At 36.8% G+C, this 20,227-nt stretch overlaps 1 long non-coding RNA gene and 1 pseudogene across 2 annotated transcripts in view; both read right to left on the reverse strand.

The window, feature by feature from the left end:
• Positions 1-2,280, reverse strand: part of LOC110267842 — a 7,980-nt gene extending 5,700 nt beyond the window's left edge. The window contains exons 1-2 of one of the 2 annotated variants that reach the window (XR_002355780.1): positions 1,444-2,280; positions 703-1,334 (exon numbers count right to left, since the gene is read on the reverse strand). This is a non-coding gene — a long non-coding RNA (uncharacterized LOC110267842). Of the gene's footprint in view, positions 1-702; positions 1,335-1,443 lie in introns of those variants that run through there. The other variant, XR_002355781.1, reaches the window with a different exon arrangement.
• LOC107624104 lies at positions 13,819-16,005 on the reverse strand (annotated as a pseudogene).

The raw sequence follows: 20,227 nt of genomic DNA on the forward strand, positions 1-20,227 counted from the left end.
AGGCAAGACAGACAAGGAAAGCACAAGTATGTAGCAGTTACAGCAAATAGTTCAAGTAGCAGTTGAGAACAGTTTAGCAATTAGGCAAAGCAAAACAAGTTCAAACCCAAGCAAAGCATACAAATGCATATGATGCATGCCTGTCCTATGGCTGATGAGGCTCATCTGTCGGTTATCCAGCCAACCCGACAAGTCTGAATTGTCCTTAGACTGTCCCCCGACGTGCATCCCCAAGAGTCTGAATTGTCCTTAGCTCAATGGGGGTAACATTCCCGGGAATTTATATAGTGCCCGGTCACACTTACGTCGTAGGGTCAACAGAGTATCGAGTTTTCAACCTGGTACACGTGGTGGCAAGCCACGGCACTTAATCCAGGGAACCTCGTATCTCAGATATTTCAAATTCATAAGCCATAAAAATAATTCATTCATCATTCATCAATATCTAAGCCATTCTCAATATCATCATCATTCGTCAATCCATATCCCATTTCCAAATTCATTCAAAAATCATATTTCAAATCAATCATCATCACCCTTCTTTCCGTTAATCAACAATCTCAATCCCAAACAAAATTCTTTCTTTGATAAATAAAGTAATCTTAAACCACATGATAATGCTTAAAATTAAACCTTTTTAAAATAACTACTTCAAATGAAACTTCTAATTTTATAAAATTTCGGCAGCATCTCCTCTAAAACTCGGATTCAGCCACCCTTTTCGGGTCCCAACAAAACCATTTCTCAAACTCCTTTCAATTCAATTTCAAAATCAGACCAATTTCAATATCTCAGACCATTTTCAATTTAAACTCATTTTTCAACAAATCAAACTTATTTCTAATGTTATAATCCTTTCCAGATTTCAATTCATTTCCAACAAAGCCAACCAACATTTACTCAGACCCTTTTCAATGGTTTCAAATCCGAGTCATTCACAAATCTCAAGCCGTTTTCCAAACCCAAATTAACTCTAACATCAAATCATTTTCCAATTCTCAAATTATACTTGATAAACATTCAAATCAGATTTTCAAATTAATCTTCCACTCACTATCTCAATACCAACTCAATATTCAGAAATAGCCACAATTAAGTAAGCAATCACATTCATTCAAGGCAATTCAATTCAATTCATAAGACTCCATAATCACTAAAAATATTTATTTGCTTAAATATCAATTTATAACAACTCTTAAGAATAAAAATGAGTTTAATGAAAACGCCCCTACCTCAATTTAGTTTAAACGCATTAATTCCTCTTTCGTTCATCCCTTCTATTTGGCCCATGATCCTCACAGAGAGCAGCCTTCGATATTATAGTCCTATAATCTCTAACATTAGCAACATAGAGATGGTTATCAATCAAAACAGCGGTTCAAGCAGTAGAGCCATCATCCCAGAAAATGTCTTTTTCAGAATACAAAAATTGAGAATTAGTACCTTGGTACGTTTCACTTATAGCCAATTTGGCATCAGTAAAAATTTTGGATGCTTCATGAGATTATCAAAGAGATGCTCTTTCAAATACTCTGCAGCACGAGAACCACCATGACCATCAAATATTCCAAGTAAGCATACTGAATGACCACCAGTTTTCAATGTTTTAATATCGTGAAAATCCTCATCGATACTTTCTTCCTCTTTGAAGCTTGAATACCCACAGCTAAGCCTTCCATCCTCACTATTCCATCCTCCTCTTGCAAACCGGCCATCATCATCTTTCTCTGGCATCATTACTGTGAATCAGCACTTCTTGACACGGAACCCGTATCCACCATCATCACTGTGAATGTCTTGAATTGGTGAGTAGGCGAATAAGAAATACTAGGGACAGCTTGCAAACTCCTCCTAGTGTTGTTTATTCTCACTAATTTGGCAAAGGTTCCAGCTTGAACAACCCAAAGACCTTACACAATTGCTGCATACCATCTAAACGACCAACCAAGAAGACAAGGGTTTTGGCGGCAGCAGAACAATAGCGGCTTCAACGGTGGTTCTCTGGCGACAACGGCGCCATTTTCCGGCAATAGAAGCACGGCTACAGCAACGGCGGTGGCAGAACAGCAACTCCAGGAATCCAACCACTGAACCAACCTTCACCAAATTCCAAACCTTGATTTTGGAAAACCCAATCTACGAATCTTCCTCATCAAACTCCGATGACATCGTGCAACTCACCGGCGTCCATGGCAGCGGCTGAGATGAAGCACGGCAGTGAGCTGCTATGTACATCGCATCTTTTCCTCTCTCCTTCGTCCCATGGCAACGACGACGGCAAGGGTTTTGGCGGCGACGCGAATGCTTTCAACAGACGGCGGAGGCGGCTTTGATTACGACGACAAGGTGCGGCGGTGGCGACGAGGCAGCAGTAGTGTGTGACGATGGTGGTGCGAGCTGGACAGCGGCGACCTCTTCTCCTCCCTCTCCATCCTCGGTTCTCTTTTCCCCTTCGTTCTCCCTCTTCTCTATTTCTGTTTCCCCCTTTTCTCCTTTCTTCCCCCTCTCCGTTTTTTTCCCTTTCTCCTTTTCTTTTCTTTTGTTTTTGCTGAAGGCTGAGGCGTAAGGGGTTAGGGGGTGGCGGTGATAAATTAGGGTTAGGATAAAGTGGTTTAGATAATTTTAATAAAATTAGAGGTACAATGTATTAATTAAAAATCTAATTTAATCCCTCAAAATTATTTTAAAATACTAGTTAATTATAAATTTGCTAATTAACTTCTAATAAGTATTTTAATTTAAAATTAGAGATAATATAATTTATTTTCTTTGTTTATAAAATTAAAGTATTAAATTCTGAAATCTCAATTATTTAAATTAAAGCATATAAAGTTTTTATCCTTTTATAACTGTTAAGTTGTATAATTTAAATATAGAAAATTACTCAATGATTATGAGATTAAGTAAAATTTTTAATTTAATTATCCAAACTTAATTTAATTACTTTTAATAAAATAATTTTTAAAATAAAGTCTTTAATAAATAAATAAATTGAAACTAACTCATAATAATATATATGTTTTTTAAAAAAAATCTGGGTCTTACATCCTATCCACCTTATAAAAATTTTCGACCTCGAAAATTAAAGGAATTCTCAAGGTAATACAAAGAATCAATACTCTACTGTCTAAATGCTTTTTAAATAAGTAAGAAAATTTAGCATATTACAGGAAATATTACGTGGTTTTAATACCTTTCTTTTGAATACTTTAGGAAAAAAAGTTTTGGTACATATAAATTTTCAAATAGAAAATAAACCATAAGACTTAGAAATAAAGGAAAAGCATGGTGTAAAGCAGAAGTTACAAGATAGGCTCAAAAGAAAAGGGGTTACATGGTGTCAACCTTAAGGGTTTTAACATAGCTCACTATCACAACTCCCTTTGATATCACATACTTACAAGCTTCACCTTCCGCATTCACGAACCGTGTCCTAAAGAACTACCGTGTTACAAGTTTCACCTTATGCTTATCTATCTCACGTTGCTCCAGTCACTTAGCTAACTTGTTGCGAGTTGTCATCTTATACGAATTGAGCTACCAAAAACTTGAATATCTTCTCAACAATACTCTTTTCCTGAAATTTAAACGTCATAACCTATGGCGTTTTCAAACTTGCCAAAGTTCACCTCCTCATTTACTAGTCATCTCTGAAAAACTAACGCTTCGGTTTTTATTTTCTAGGGACCACGTGTGACATTGAGATATGTGTCAGTATATTCAAGGAGTTACAAATCTAAGGAAAAGATGAATAAGTGACAAGGATAAAATTCGTATAAATTCAGGAGGATGCGTAAGATTGCAACTAACGATTTACAGGAACGAGAAAATGTTCTGAAAAGAAAATCATTTTGCATCTAAATAGGAAATTTGAATCCAGGTACTCCATAAGAAATAAGAAAAGTAGTGATTATTTAAATTGAAATAAGTTTAAACCAGAACAGAGGAATGATGTACGAAAAACGATCCGACACAAAACTCACCGGCAAGTGTATCGGGTCGCATCAAGTAATAAAACTCACGGGAGTGAGGTCGATCCCACAAGGATTGAAGGATTGAGCAACTTTAGTTTAGTAGTTGAATTAGTCAAGCAAACAAGTGTTGATTGTGTGAAATTGTGTTGACAGGAATTAAATTGCATAGAATGTAAAGGGGAGTAGGTGATTTGCATGAAATTAAAGGGAATAAAAAGAAAAAAAGCTGAATCTTAAAGAACAAGATATTAAATGGCAGAAACTTAGAACGCAAGAAATGTAAATTGCAGAATCTTAAAGTGCAAGAAATGTAAATTGCTTGAATTATAAAAGGAGTTGGGAATTGGGATTGTAGAAATTAAACAAGGAAAAGTAAATTGCAACAAGCAGGAATATAAAATGTGGATTCAATCAAACCGGATCTCAAATGACAATAACAATAAGATGTAGATGTAGATCTCAGGACCCAAGAGACTAGATAACCAAGTCTAGATCTCAATGCCTTCCTAGATCCAAATTTAGAATTCAATTGCAAGAAAAGTAAAGATCAAGCAGTAGAAGAAAGGAATTCAAATATTGATTTCTCAAAAAGTGTAGTAAAGAAAACAGAGAGATCTCAAGGTGAGATTGAGACAGAATTTTCTCAATTCTTCAACACCCAAGACTCAAAATCTCCAAATAGCTCAAAACCCAAAAGCTCTCCAAAAACTACTCAGCAAAACTAAAAAAGAAAAGCTCTACTGCAAGTATTAAAAATTCTAAAAAGGAAGCTCTCTTTGAAACTTCAAATCCTAAGCTATTTATACACTTTCTTCAAATGATCATTAAGCTTTGCATTGGGCCTTTAGCCTTGATGGAATTGGGTTAATAGTAGCCTCCGTTGATTGCTCTTGGTGTTGGGAAGAAATCCATTAGTGAACCGGGCCATGAACCATTCACGTTTGAGTCAACGTTTGAGGCAAACGTTGACTCAAACGTCCCTTGTGTGACATTATGCAGCTCGGCCAAGTTGCTGTCTTCCACGTTTGAGCCAACGTTTGAGGTCAAACGTGAGCTCAAACGTGGTTCCCCCATGCTACTCCTTTGGCCAACGTTTGGCCCAACGTTTGAGGCAAACATTGGCGCAAACGTGGCTCACTCAATGCATCAAACAGAGGTGCTCTTCTTTGCTTTTATGGTGCCAACGTTTGACCTCACGTTTGAGGCAAACGTTGGCGCAAACGTTGGTTTGCTCAGGAGTGATCTTTCTCTTCTCTTTGGCGCCAACGTTTGACCTCACGTTTGAGGCAAATGTTGGCGCAAACGTTGCCTTCCCTTGCCCCTTCTTCAGCCAATGTTTGCCTCAACGTTTGAGGCAAACGTTGGCGCAAACGTTGGCTCTTCTCCAGGGTGTTCTTCATCTGCTTCTCACGTTTGAGTTAACGTTTGAGGCAAACGTTAGCTCAAACGTGAATCCCTCTTTTCAAGCCCATTCTTGCAACCTTCTTCCAAGCTTTATTCCACCTATCATCAATCAACAATTGTATCAAAGCTATGCCATAATCATGAGAGTTGTTCTTCTTCTTGTCATATGAGCAATTATGGCACAAAAACTCATGAAAATGCATCAATTTATCCATGGTTGATTAAATCAAAGGAAACATGAAATTCAACCCAATTGACTTACTTATGGCTTAATAAAGTGCATAAAACTAAATGAAAACAAAGGAAAAAGACTAGTGAAACTAGGCTAAGATGACTTGTCATCACAACACCAAACTTAAAACTTGCTTGTCCCCAAGCAAGAACAGAATTATTAAGAAGAAAGAATGAAAACAAAAGAGAATGCTCATGTTAGCAGAGTATTATTGGTAGCTCATGGGGTTTTATGCAGATATGTAACTACTCACTTCTTAATGACAAGTAGGCCTAGAAAGTTTCCTCTAAGCATCAAGCAACACACTGCTATGACCTCTCATTATTCCTTTGTCCTTGTTTACTGAATTTTTTTCTTTATAAACTTTAGTTCAGTGTCATGTGTAACAAGCTCTTTTCTTTATTTATGCTTGACACATTATTCACTTTAGACACTTGGCTCACATGCCTTCTTAGAACATTGATGCCCAGCACCTCTTTGGGTTACTAAATATCTTGTAGCTAGGTTGCTCTTGATAGTGGACTTTCAGTTGATAATCCCGGGTTAGTTAACCCAAGTTACGAAGTGTTGATGCACTCCAAAGAACTTAATAATCCAAGCAGATCCTAGTACAAAGACACCACAGGCATTTATTCTAAGGTTCAAGCTATTGGTGTCTAGCTTTGTTTCTTTTTTTTCTTCCTTTTGTTCTGTTGCCACTTTTGGCTTTTTCTTTTCTCTTTTTGTTTTTCTTTTCACCCAAGGACTTTTATTTTGTTGAGATTCATAGACAGTGAACTACTTTCTTCTTAAAAAGAGAACAATCTATTCCTTTTATTCACTAATAGTGAGTTGCCACACAATCACACATACATGCCACCACTTACTATTATTTGACTTCTAGCTAACAATGAACCATCTTACTTCATGTTTCAAACATTTTTTTATTGAATTGAAAAGACTTAGGGGACAAAGCATGCATTAGTTAAGTGAAAGTAAACACACAAGTACACTTAGACTAGTATTCTTATTGACAATAATATTCAAGATGCATAACTACTGAACTAACAGTTACTGCTAAGATGGGCATATTCAAACTTCAAATTTAGAAAGATTGCATGCTGATGGAGTTAAGTGACAATACAACCTTTTGCTGGCTTCTTTTTCTTACTCTCAACTGATGGTGTGAAGCCCTCCCAAGAAAGTGTTTGAATCCCTGCAGAGTTAATGGAAATTTCTTGTTTCTCAAGCCCTTAGATAACTAGTTAGTGTGCGGGACCTTCTTGTAGGCTTTTGAACTTACTTTGGTGTGTGAACACCAAATTTAGTCCCTTGCCACTACCTTTGATGCATCGAGTTGTTCATATGTGAATTCCTAGTGTCTTAGCTAAAAGTAATAAAACTACAAAGTAGAAGCAGACAATGATTAAATGATTCATCTGATTGCTTGGAGCTAGCAACCCTTTATGCAGAAGGTGAGAATGTGTTTTTAGATTAGATTTTTGGTGGAACACCAAACTTAAAATCCTTTATTCTCCTTTAAATTGTTTTGGTGTGTGACACCAAACTTAGCTCCTTGCACTGCAGGTGAATCCACTTAATCTTTTTATTGAACTAGCATTGAAAGAAAAGGACTACCTCAGGTTGGGTTGCCTCCCAACAAGCGCTCTTTTAATGTCACTAGCTTGACATTGATCCTCTTAGGGTGGTTGATGGTTAAAATGTCGCAGCTTATTCCCCCCTCACTGTGAGCCTTCTTTGTGTGCCTTGGTGCTCAATTTCAACGTGCTCAAGAGAGAGTACTTGGTTAACAGTGTAGTGATATTTTGCTCCTAGCTGTTGATATACTAATTGCACCTTGTCACCTTTGAAAAGCCCTTCTGTTGGAATTTTCTTGCTCTTCTAACCCTTTTTTATTCTGTTTTTGTTTTTCTTCCCTCCTTTTGTTGACCCTTCTCCTTTGACAACAGGCTTCCTCTTGAGATTTCTTTTCTTAGTTGCCAATACTATAATGTCCTCTTGAATTTCTTCATTATTTTGCACAGTCTCTTTCTCTTTTTGACCTGTTGTATCATCTATCTCTTGCTTGGGAGGGCAGCTGTTGTTTGTCTTGTTGATTCCCTCCTTCCATTGCAGATTCTCTTTGTCAGTTTCTGTACTATCCTTCTTTTCATTACTGAACTGTGTTTCTGGCAGTATACTCAGAGTGACACTTTCATCATGCATCCTGAGGCTTAATTCTCCTTGCTCTATGTCTATGATGGCCCTAGCAGTGGCCAAGAATGGTCTTCCCAGTATAATGGAGTCACCCTCATCCTGATCTGAATCTAAGATCACAAAATCTGCAGGGAAGATGAATCTGTCTACCTTAACTAGAAGGTTCTCAACCATACCCGTAGGGTATATCACTGACTTGTCCACCAATTCTAGAGACATTTGTACTGGTTTTACCTCTTTTATGCTTAGCTTTTTCACTAGAGAGGCAGGCATTAGATTGATACTAGCTCCTAAGTCACACATCGCCTTATTGATGGTCATGCTACCAATGGCGCAGGGTAGAAAGAAGCTTCCAAGGTCTTCGAGTTTAGGAGGAAGTCCCTTCTGGATTAGTGCTCTGCATTCCTCAGTAAGCAGTATAGTTTCATTAACCTACCAACTCCTCTTCTTGTTGATAACTTCTTTCAAGAACTTGGCATACAGAGGCATTTGCTCAAGTGCCTCAGCTAAGGGAATATTGATCTCTAACTTCTTGAAGACTTCAAGAAATTTTGGGAAGTATTGGTCCTTAGTCTCCTTGCTGAACCCTTGAGGATAGGGTAATGGAGGTGTAGAATTCTTCTCCACTTGCTGCTGTCCCTGAATCGCTTCCTTTGAACTATGTGGCTGATTGTCTTTCTCTTTGAGCTTCTCTGGGGCATTTCTTCTTGTTGTCATGTCTTCATTGCTAGCTTCCCCTTTCTCTGATGATTCTTTGTTGCTATCCAAAGGCTTCTTGGTTATCTCCTTGTTGTTGTCTACCAATGTCTTTCTACTCTGTAGTTGTACAGCTTTGCACTCTTCTTTTGGATTAGGAATGGTGTCACTTGGTAGTGAGCTTGAAGGTCTCTCAACAGAAATCTGCTTGGAGATTTGCCCAATCTGCCTCTCTAGGCTCTTCATGGAGGCTTCATGGTTCTTGGTTGTCATTTCTTGGTGTTTTCACATTTTGTCTATCAAGGTTTCCAAGTTAGTGATTCTTTGAGTTTCTAGTGATGCTTGTGGTAGGTTGTGAGGTGTGGATGGTGAATGGTGGGCATTTTGGTTGGTGGGTTGGTTATTGGATTGATAATGGTTGGGGTTGGGGTAGTTATTTTGAGGTTTTCTGTAAGGGTTTTGGTTAGTTTGCTGCTGGTTGTGGTTTTGGTTGTTCCTTGAAATGTTTTGGTTTGAGTTCCTCTGCCATGGTTGTTGGTTCTGGTTGTGATTGTCTCCCCATCTGAGGTTTGGGTGGTTCTTCCAGGATGGATTGTAGGTATCACCATAAACTTCATTTTGTCCAAAGTTTTGGTTATACATGTACTGCACTTGCTCCTGTTGTTGCTCTTCTTGGCTTTCTTCATTCTGCACACATACAGTTGATGGGTGGCTTGTGTTCACAGCTGCTACTTGAAGGCTGTCAATTCTTTTTACCTCGGTTTTCAGCCTGATGACTCTTTGGGGTGGATAGAATTTGGCTAGAAATTTAGTCACCAAGTCATCCCAACTAGTGATACTTCCTTGGGGAAAAGTTTCAAGCCATTGTGCGGCCTTGTCCCTTAATGAGAACGGGAACAGCAGAAGCTTGTAAGTTTCAGGATTCACGCCATTGGATTTGACAGTGTCACAGATCCTTAAGAAGGTAGATAGATGCTGGTTGGGATCTTCCAATGGGCTGCCTCCATAGGAACAATTGTTCTGAACAAGTGTAATGAGTTGTGGTTTTAGCTCGAAATTGTTTGCATTGACATTGGGAGTTAAGATGCTGCTTCCACAGTGTCTGGGATTTGAAAAAGTGTAGGAGGCCAACACTCTTCTCTGTGGTAGATTGGGATTAGATGGATCTCCTTCTATCTCGTGATATTCTTCCTCAGATTCTTCCTCTCCAACAATACCTTTCCCTCTTTCAGCTCTTCTTAATCTCCTGAGAGTCCTCTGGTCAGCTTCGGATAAAATAGGAGTAGCTCTCCCTGTACCTGACATACAAAAAAAACAAGAGAAACACACAACCAGTGATACTTCAATCTATTGCTAGAATGAAATTTTAGTTAGCTTAAGCAAAAATTCAAACAGTTAGTAGGTTAGTCAAAATTAAAGAAAAAGTGCTTGATCTAAACTATCACCTCACTTAATCATTGTCAATCTATTCAATCCCCGGCAACGGCGCCAAAAACTTGATGTGCAGAAAACGATCCGACACAAAACTCACCGGCAAGTGTACTGGGTCGCATCAAGTAATAAAACTCATGGGAGTGAGGTCGATCCCACAAGGATTGAAGGATTGAGCAACTTTAGTTTAGTAGTTGAATTAGTCAAGCAAACAAGTGTTGATTGTGTGAAATTGTGTTGACAGGAATTAAATTGCATAGAATGTAAAGGGGAGTAGGTGATTTGCATGAAATTAAAGGGAACAAAAAGAAAAAGAGCTGAATCTTAAAGAACAAGAAATTAAATGGCAGAAACTTAGAACGCAAGAAATGTAAATTGCAGAATCTTAAAAAATCTCTACTGCAAGTATTAAAAATTCTAAAAAGGAAGCTCTCTTTGAAACTTCAAATCCTAAGCTATTTATACACTTTCTTCAAATGATCATTAAGCTTTGCATTGGGCCTTTAGCCTTGATGGAATTGGGTTGATAGTAGCCTCCGTTGATTGCTTTTGGTGTTGGGAAGAAATCCATTAGTGAACCGGGCCATGAACCATTCACGTTTGAGTCAACGTTTGAGGCAAACGTTAACTCAAACGTCCCTTGTGTGACATTATGCAGCTCGGCCAAGTTGCTGTCTTCCACGTTTGAGCCAACGTTTGAGGTCAAATGTGAGCTCAAACGTGGTTCCCCCATGCTACTCCTTTGGCCAACGTTTGGCCCAACGTTTGAGGCAAACATTGTCGCAAACGTGGCTCACTCAATGCATCAAACAGAGGTGCTCTTCTTTGCTTTTATGGTGCCAACGTTTGACCTCACGTTTGAGGCAAACGTTGGTGCAAACGTTGCCTTCCCTTGCCCCTTCTTCAGCCAACGTTTGCCTCAACGTTTGAGGCAAACGTTGGCACAAACGTTGGCTCTTCTCCAGGGTGTTCTTCATCTGCTTCTCACATTTGAGTTAACGTTTGAGGCAAACGTTAGCTCAAACGTGAATCCCTCTTTTCAAGCCCATTCTTGCAACCTTCTTCCAAGTTTTGTTCCACCTATCATCAATCAACAATTGTATCAAAGCTATGCCATAATCATGAGAGTTGTTCTTCTTCTTGTCATATGAGCAATTATGGCACAAAAACTCATGAAAATGCATCAATTTATCCATGGTTGATTGAATCAAAGGAAACATGAAATTCAACCCAATTGACTTACTTATGGCTTAAGAAAGTGCATAAAACTAAATGAATACAAAGGAAAAAGACTAGTGAAACTAGGCTAAGATAATTTGTCATCAAGGAACACTAAGTTCACAAGCGAGGAATAACTAAACTAACGACATCATTTGCAAAACTCAAAAGCATGGGAAAATCTAAAAAAGTATGATTTCTCATTCTAAAAAGAAAAGATATGAAATAGATATCCTTCAAGAGAGGTAACAGAAGCGTAAATATTGGGTTATGTTAAAACAAATTCAAGTTAAATTCGATTTGTGCAAAACTTGAAATAATGAAAATTAATTGAGCTAAGAATGTTGAAAAATCTTAAAAGATCATAATCAAACAAGAATATGTATAAAAATTTACATCAATCTTAGAGGTAGAACTAAATTCTATTCAAAAGGGAAAGTCCAAGGTAAATTAGTCAATAATAGAATACTTGGTACATTACGAACAAATAGGTTTCGATTGCATAGGAAAGTTTTAAAGCTTCATATCAGTGAACATATGCTAAGTTCCAAAATGATTTTATTGAAATTTAAAGTAAGGCTACGGATAGAATCCAGCAAAAGAAAAACTGAATTGAAACTTCTTCAATGGAATCCGAAACAAAAACCTTAGAACGAGATTATAAAAAGTGGTATGTTGCACCAAAATAAGTTTGAAGTTTACTCAAAGGAATGCAAATTTTGAAAATAATAAGCAACCAAAATGGTGTTTCACAAGAACTTGGAGAAACATTTGAAATTATAAGTAAGCAAAGATGTACAAAAACAAAAAGACGTACCGAAAGGGAAAATCAAGTTGTAACCCTATAAAGGAATGAATTCACTTTCCCAAAATAATTATTAGAAGTTTTAATAAGGTATTGCGTCAAAACAATCCAATTTAAAATAAATTATATGAAGTTTGTCAAATAGAGATTAACTAGAATAGAAGCAAAAATTTCTTATCAAGAATCTTGAGTACATAATCAAGTAAAGACATATATAAAAATTTGAGTAAATATTGGAGGAGAATCAAATTATGTTCAAAAAAAAAAATCTAATGTAAAGTGTTCCTATATGGTTAATAAGGGTATAGATAGTACCTTTAAAAACAAGTATGTTTTTAGCTACATAAAGGATTTATTTATTTCTTGTAGGAAAGTACATGTAAGATCAGAGATAGTCATATCCAGAATTCAAAGAATGGTTACAGACAAGATCAGATAGAATAAAAAGATCAAAACTCTTCTCAACAAAGATTCCAAAACAAAACTTCGAAAGAATATTGCTAGAATTGTTATCTCATACCAAGACAAACTCGAAATTTTTACCAAGGGGAGTACTTTATTCATTTAGAGGAAAACAGGGTCAAAAATTGTAACCTGGGCATATAAGTTGTAGAAGGCGAAGTAGAAGAACCAAATCACACAATTAGCTTGCTCCGAATCGTAACTCTCACGGTTTCCAATCACTCAAGTATTAAGAATTATGTGTTACGCTAGAACAAATTTAAGATCGAATAAAAGGGTACATAATTTATGAAGAAATACATAAATAATGACAATGATGGATAATCAAATCTGGTTCCAAAAAGAATTGAAACAAGGAGCGAAAAAGATGATAAATCGAAGAATAAGTAACACGCGCATCATGTGGCATGATTAAAGCACCTATCTTCGGTGTAAACTAATCAAGGAATAACATCTGACGTTTTTCAAAGAATTAAGGACCATTGTCATGTGAAACAAGTTCAAAACCAACTCAAAAGAAAAACTCATGATTCGTAGAGAGAAATATGAACAACATAAAGGATAAAGGTTCCAAATGATTTCAAGTGAAAAATCAGGATTATAATCAAGCAGAAATATATATAGGAACAAATAAGTATCGTTAGGAACAGAGTCGAATCATATCCTAAAAGGAAGAATCTAAGACAAGGAATTCCAACATAACCAATAAAAGAGAAAACGGTGTGCTAAGCTACACGACACGAACAAGATTATACGTCAAAACGGAACTAACTTCAAAAATTAATTTCTAACGCTCCCAGAACCCGTGAACCGCATCGCTTATTAATTCTACTTTGTCCATGATAACCCATTAACTTTACCGTACACATAAACCATCAACATTAAGCTGGCCAGACTTAACATCAACAGATATGCAATGGTAAGCTAACAACGTTAATCAAAAGACAGTCATGTGCATAAAGCTCTAATTCTCGTCATTCGGACAAGACCTATAACATGACAGACACTCAGAGTATGCAATGAAGCATAATCAGTTCATTCCCAAGGCTCTAACAGGAACAAACTACTCTGATACCATAATGTAACACCTTCACTATTAGAAGTCACGCTTCCGGCTGCACTACTCTGATAGCAAGAAGTATTACGACTACTTTACATACTAAATATTAAAATAGGAGCCTATGACTCGACACTGTATCGCTGATTTCTTTGAAAAAACAGAAATAAATACTTTATCTTAAGAAAAATACAAACAAGCATAGATTCATATACAAGAATCCTTACATAATAATTCAATATATTATACATATAAAACATACAATTCCTATCCCTCTTACAAACTTGTAATAACAAAGACGAGGGAAGAAAATAATCTAGTTAATACAAACAGCATATAAACCAAACGCAGTATAACTCTTCTTAATGCTTCTTCATCCGGTTCCTGAAAAGGTAAAGCTGTAGGGGGTGAGAACCTAACCACACGGTCTCACCACGGAGTTTCAAAGTTGTCATAAGAAGATATTTAATAAGAAAATTGTTTTCAAGCTCAGCGATTATCATTGCCTTATGAATATTTTAAAACCAATATCAAATCGTTCAAAACTTTTTCAAAGAAACAATGTTTAATCCTTCAGAAGTACGAAACCTTTCCTTTCTTATAAGAAAAACTCAATCAGAAACCAACCACGCAATCAAACAACACAGTCACTAATTCAGCACCAAAGTTCATTCTCAAATGTAGCACGCCAGGACAAACACAGGCAAGACAGACAAGGAAAGCACAAGTAGGTAGCAGCTACAGCAAATAGTTCAAGTAGCAGTTAAGAACAGTTTAGCAATTAGGCAAACCAAAACAAGTTCAAACCCAAGCAAAGCATACAAATGCATATGATGCATGCCTGTCCTATGGCTGATGAGGCTCATCTGTCGGTTATCCAGCCAACCCGACAAGTCTGAATTGTCCTTAGACTGTCCCCCGACGTGCATCCCCAAGAGTCTATGCATAGCTTTTTCTCAAATAATCAATATTGCTCAATGGGGGTAACATTCCCGGGAATTTATATAGTGCCCGGTCACACTTACGTCGTAGGGTCAACAGAGTATCGAGTTTTCAACCTGGTACACGTGGTGGCAAGCCACGGCACTTAATCCAGGGAACCTTGTATCTCAGATATTTCAAATTCATAAGCCACATAAATAATTCATTCACATTCATCAATATCATCATCATTCGTCAATCCATATCCCATTTCCAAATTCATTCAAAAATCATATTTCAAATCAATCATCATCATCCTTCTTTCCGTTAATCAACAATCTCAATCCAAAACATAATTCTTTCTTTGATAAATAAAGTAATCTTAAACCACATAATGCTTAAAATTAAACCTTTTTAAAATAACTACTTCAAATGAAACTTTTAATTTTATAAAATTTCGGCAGCATCTCCTCTAAAACTTGGATTCTGCCACCCTTTTCGGGTCCCAACAAAATCGTTTCTCAAACTCCTTTTCAACGGTTTCAAATCCAAGTCATTCACAAATCTCAAGCCGTTTTCCAAACCTAAATTAACTCTAACATCAAATCATTTTCCAATTCTCAAATTATAGTTGATAAACATTCAAATCAGATTTTCAAATTAATCTTCAACTCACTATCTCAATACCAACTCAATATTCAGAAATAGCCACAGCCAAGTAAACAATCACATTCATTCAAGACAATTCAGTTCAATTCATAAGACTCCATAATCACTAAAAATATTTATTTGCTTAAATATCTATTTATAACAACTCTTAAGAATAAAAATGAGTTTAATGAAAACGCCCCTACCTCAATTTAGTTTAAACGCATCAATTCCTCTTTCGTTCATCACTTCTGTTTGGCTCATGATCCTCAAAGAGAGCAATTGCCTTACCAGCCTTCGATATTATAGTCCTATAATCTCCAACATCAGCAACATAGAGATGGTTATCAATCAAAACAGCGGTTCAAGCAGTAGAGCCATCATCCCAGAAAATGTCTTTTTCAAAATACAGAATTGAGAATTAGTATCTTGATACGTTTCACTTATAGCCAATTTGGCATCAGTAAAAGATTTTGGATGCTTCATGAGATTATCAAAGAGATGCACTTTCAAATACTCTGCACCACGAAAACCACCATGACCATCAAATACTCCAAGTAAGCATACTGAATGACCACCAATTTTTAATGTTTTAATATCATAAAAATCCTCCATCGAAACTTTCTTCCCTCTGAAGCTTGAATACCCACAGCTAAGCCTTCCATCCTCACTATTCCACCCTCCACTTGCAAACTGGCCACCATCATCTTTCTCTGGCATCATATCTACAAGGGAATCAGTACTTCTTGACACGGAACCCATATCCACCATCATTACTGTGAATGTCTTGAATTGGCGAGTAGGTGAATAAGAAATACTAGGGACAGGTTGCAAACTTCTCCTAGTGTTGTTTATTCTCACTCATTTGGCAAAGGTTATAGCTTGAACAACCAAAGACCTTACACAATTGCTGCATACCATCTAAACGACCAACCAAGAAGACAAGGGTTCCGGCGGCAGCTGAATAACTCACAATATAACAACTTCATTCAACATAAACACTCCCTCACAATAGTAACGGAACAACTTAAGCATACACAACGAGATCAGAAATAAGGGTAAGGCTCACCAGAACAGTAGCGACTTCAACGGTGGTTCTCTGGCGACAACGGCGCCGTTCTCCGGCAATAGAAGCACGGCTACAGCAACGGCGGTGGCAGAACAGCAACTCCAAGAATCCAACCACTGAACCAATCTTCACCAAATTCCAAACCTTGATTTTGGAAAACCCAATCTACGAATCTTCCTCATCAAACCCCGATAACACCATGCAACTCACCGGCGTCCATGGCAGCGGCGGAGATGAAGCACGGCAGTGAGCTGCTATGTACATCACATCTTTTCCTCTCTCCTTCATCCAATGGCAACGACGACGGCAAGGGTTCTGGCGGCGACGCGAATGCTTTCAACAGACGGCGGAGGCGGCTTTGATTACGACGACAAGGTGCGGCGGTGGCGACGAGGCAGCAGTAGTGTGTGACGATGGTGGTGCGAGCTGGACAGCGGCGACCTCTTCTCCTCCCTCTCCATCCTCGGCTCTCTTCTCCCCTTCGTTCTCCCTCTTCTCTATTTCCGTTTCCCCCTTTTCTCCTTTCTTCCCCCTCTCTGTTTTTTTCCCTTTCTCTTTTTCTTTCCTTTTCTTTTCTTTTGTTTTTGCTGAAGGCTGAGGCGTAAGGGATGAGGGAGTGGCGGTGATAAATTAGGGTTAGGATAAAGTGGTTTAGATAATTTTAATAAAATTAAAGGTACAGAGTATTAATTAAAAATCTAATTTAATCCCTCAAAATTATTTTAAAATACTAGTTAATTATAAATTTGCTAATTAACTTCTAATAAGTATTTTAATTTAAAATTAGAGATAATATAATTTATTTTCTTTGTTTATAAAATTAAAGTATTAAATTCTGAAATCTCAATTATTTAAATTAAATCATATAAAATTTTTATCCTTTTATAACTGTTAAGTTGTATAATTTAAATATAGAAAATTACTCAATGATTATGAGATTAAGTAAAATTTTTAATTTAATTATCAAAACTTAATTTAATTACTTTTAATAAAATAATTTTTAAAAATAAAGTCTTTAATAAATAAGTAAATTAAAACTAACTCATAATAATATATATGTTTTTTAAAAAAAACATGGGTCTTACAATCGCCGGTACAGAGAGTTGTATGATGACCTCAATGACATTGTGTGAAATTCTCGAATTGAGGAGTCATTTGAGGATAACTGGTCTGAATTTATAGATGAGTACAACTTACATAACAACACATGGTTGTCAGGTCTGTTAGTGTACAATTACTTTACATGCTTTAATTGACAATTATTTGGTATCTGGCTTTATCTGATTTGTAGTAATAAGTTCAGTGTAAGGTTTCTTTGCTAAAATTGGTTTTTTTTTTCTGTAGACCTCTATGATGACCGACGCATATTGGTCCCCATATACTTCAAGGGTGAATTTTGGGCTACCATGAGGAGTACGCAAAGGAGTGAGAGCATGCACGCATTCTACGGGAGATTCTTACACAGTAGGACTAGCTTGGTCCAATTTATTCACGAATATAACAATGTGCTTGGAATTAAGGAGCAGAGGGAATTGGAGGATGATGCAGCAGACTCGAGGGGGGTTATCCCTTGTGCAACGAGCTCGCCTATGGAGAGACAATTTCAGAAGGAGTACACTACCAGCATGTTTATGCATGTTCAAACTGAATTTGTGAAGAAGGCTAATTGCAGAGTCTCTGTAGTTGCTGAAGAGGGGCCATCGGTATGCATGAAGGTTTATAAATATAATCGCATTGTAAGTATAGTTTCTAAACCAACAGAGAATCCTTTCGTACAAAAGTTTTGTTTGTCACTTAAGCAAACCCAATAAAAATAAATAATCGAAGTATTCAAACCTCGGGTCATCTTCTCAAGGAATTGCAGGGAGGTGTATTTATTACTGGTTATGGAAAATTGTATATCTTTCGGTTTTTGAAATAGGGAACAAGTAATTTAAATGACAAGAAAAATAAATTAATAATAATAAAATCTCTTGGCGAGATATGAAAACTGGACATCCTATCCCAGTTATCCTTATCAATTGTGATGAGAATTGGATTTTGCTCCCACCTTGTTAACCTCTAACTATGAAGATAAGTTAAGTGGATGAATCAATTTGATTCCTCTGGTCCTAGTCAATTCCTATGGAAAGACTAGCTTTAGAGGGATCCAAATCAATCAGCAAAGATAACAATTATCAATCACAAGGAATTTGATAACTCAATTGTCTCCAATTAATCAATTCATCAATTAAAGCCAAGAATATAAAAAGCTAAGTAAAAATCATAGATCTGAAATACCTCAAATTGCATTAATAAAAAAATCAAATCTAACATGGAAATTCATAAATTAAATTAGGAAAATAAATAAAAGGAACATTGAACCTAGAAATTGAGAAGAAAAAATCCTAAAATTAAGAGAAATCCTAATCCTAAAACCTAAGAGAGATGAAAGAGCCTCTCTCTCTAAAAGCTATATCTAATCCTAAAATTATGTATGAATGTATGTTGTATCAATTGTCCAATGATGAATGGATGCATTCTCCCACTTTATAGCCTCTAATATGTATTTTTTGGGCCAAGAACTGGGCCAAAAACAGCCCAGAATTCGCTGGTTGCGAATTCAAACACGCTGATTTTCGCAGATACGACGTGTCCGCGTGATGCACGCATTCGCGTTACTTATCCTCAGGGAAACTATGGCAAATTATATATCATTTCGAATCCCCGGACGTTAGCTTTCCAATGCATCTAGAACCGCATCATTTGGACCTCTGTAGCTCAAGTTATGACTATTTTAGTGCGAGAGGGTCAGGCTGACAGCTTTGCAGTTCCTTCAACTTCTTGTATTCCTTCTAGTTATGCATGCTTCCTTTCCATCCTCTAAGCCATTCCTACCCTGTAATCCCTGAAATCACTTAACGCACATATCACAGCATCGAATGGTAATAAGAGAGGATTAATATTAGCAAATATAAGGCCAAAGAAACATGTTTCCAATCATAGCACAAAATCAGGAAAGAAAACGTAAAACATGCGAATTGTATGAATAAGTGTGAGTTTAGTGGATAAAATTCACTCAATTAAGCACAGGATAAACCCTAAAAATGGGGTTTATCAGACGTCCACTTTGACCATTCCACACAGGAGGTTCGTTGTGAGTGCAATCTTTTTGAGAGTTCAGGTGTGTTGTGCTATCACTGTCTTATAGTTTTCCATTCGTATAAAGTGTATAAAATACCTACATATTATGTTCTCCCTCAATGGAGTAAGAACATAAAGCGCAAGCATACTTATGTCAAGAGTAGTCACGACGTCAGTCGGTCAGATGAGAGTCATGTTGCATTCAGGAGATTATGTGCACACTTTTACAACGTTGCTCAAGAGTTTCTCAATGACGATGACGAAACAGTGATGAATCCATATTTTACAATAATTTTTTGTTAGATTTGAAAGGATTTCATCATATAAACCTACACTTATTCCATTAAATAGCATGTTTTGAGATTTCCTCCTAAATTTTTGATGCGTGGCAGAAGTTAACCAATTTAGAGATTTCAATTAAGAGGACAGCGTTGCACATATAGCTCTTAACCGGCTAAAATCTGCCTCACCAATTTAAAAAGGGTTGTCACAAATTTTAGAAATAAAATACTGGGAGTATGAGTCCCAGGTCGTCTCCCAACGAGTTGCAGGAATGAGTGCTATTTTATTAACTAAGGGTTTTCAGGAAAAATAAAGTTTTGATAACCAGTAATTAAAATGACTAAAAATTAAAGCAATAAAAATAAACTAAGAATAATTATTGATACTCTAGATAAAAGGCCTTGACTGGGAAAATAATTAAATGAAATTGTTATCCTTGTTGGGATCTTCTCAAGTGTAGTGTAAAAAGGATGTTGTTCTCACTCAGTTATCCCTTACTAAATAAGGAAAAGTATGGTGATTAAACTAACTCTCACCATCAATTCCTAGTCCTCTCTCTTGGAGAGGTCTAGTGCTAGTAGGTATGGAATTAGCTAACAACGTCCAATTCAACCAAGCACTTAAGCATTCCAACTCAAGTATCTCCTCTTAATCAACCCCCATATCAAGTAGAAATTCTACTCCATTGACATGAAATTAATAATCATAA

The sequence above is a fragment of the Arachis ipaensis genome, chromosome B10 (genome assembly GCF_000816755.2).
Source record: "Arachis ipaensis cultivar K30076 chromosome B10, Araip1.1, whole genome shotgun sequence".
NCBI classification, from domain to species: domain Eukaryota; kingdom Viridiplantae; phylum Streptophyta; class Magnoliopsida; order Fabales; family Fabaceae; genus Arachis; species Arachis ipaensis.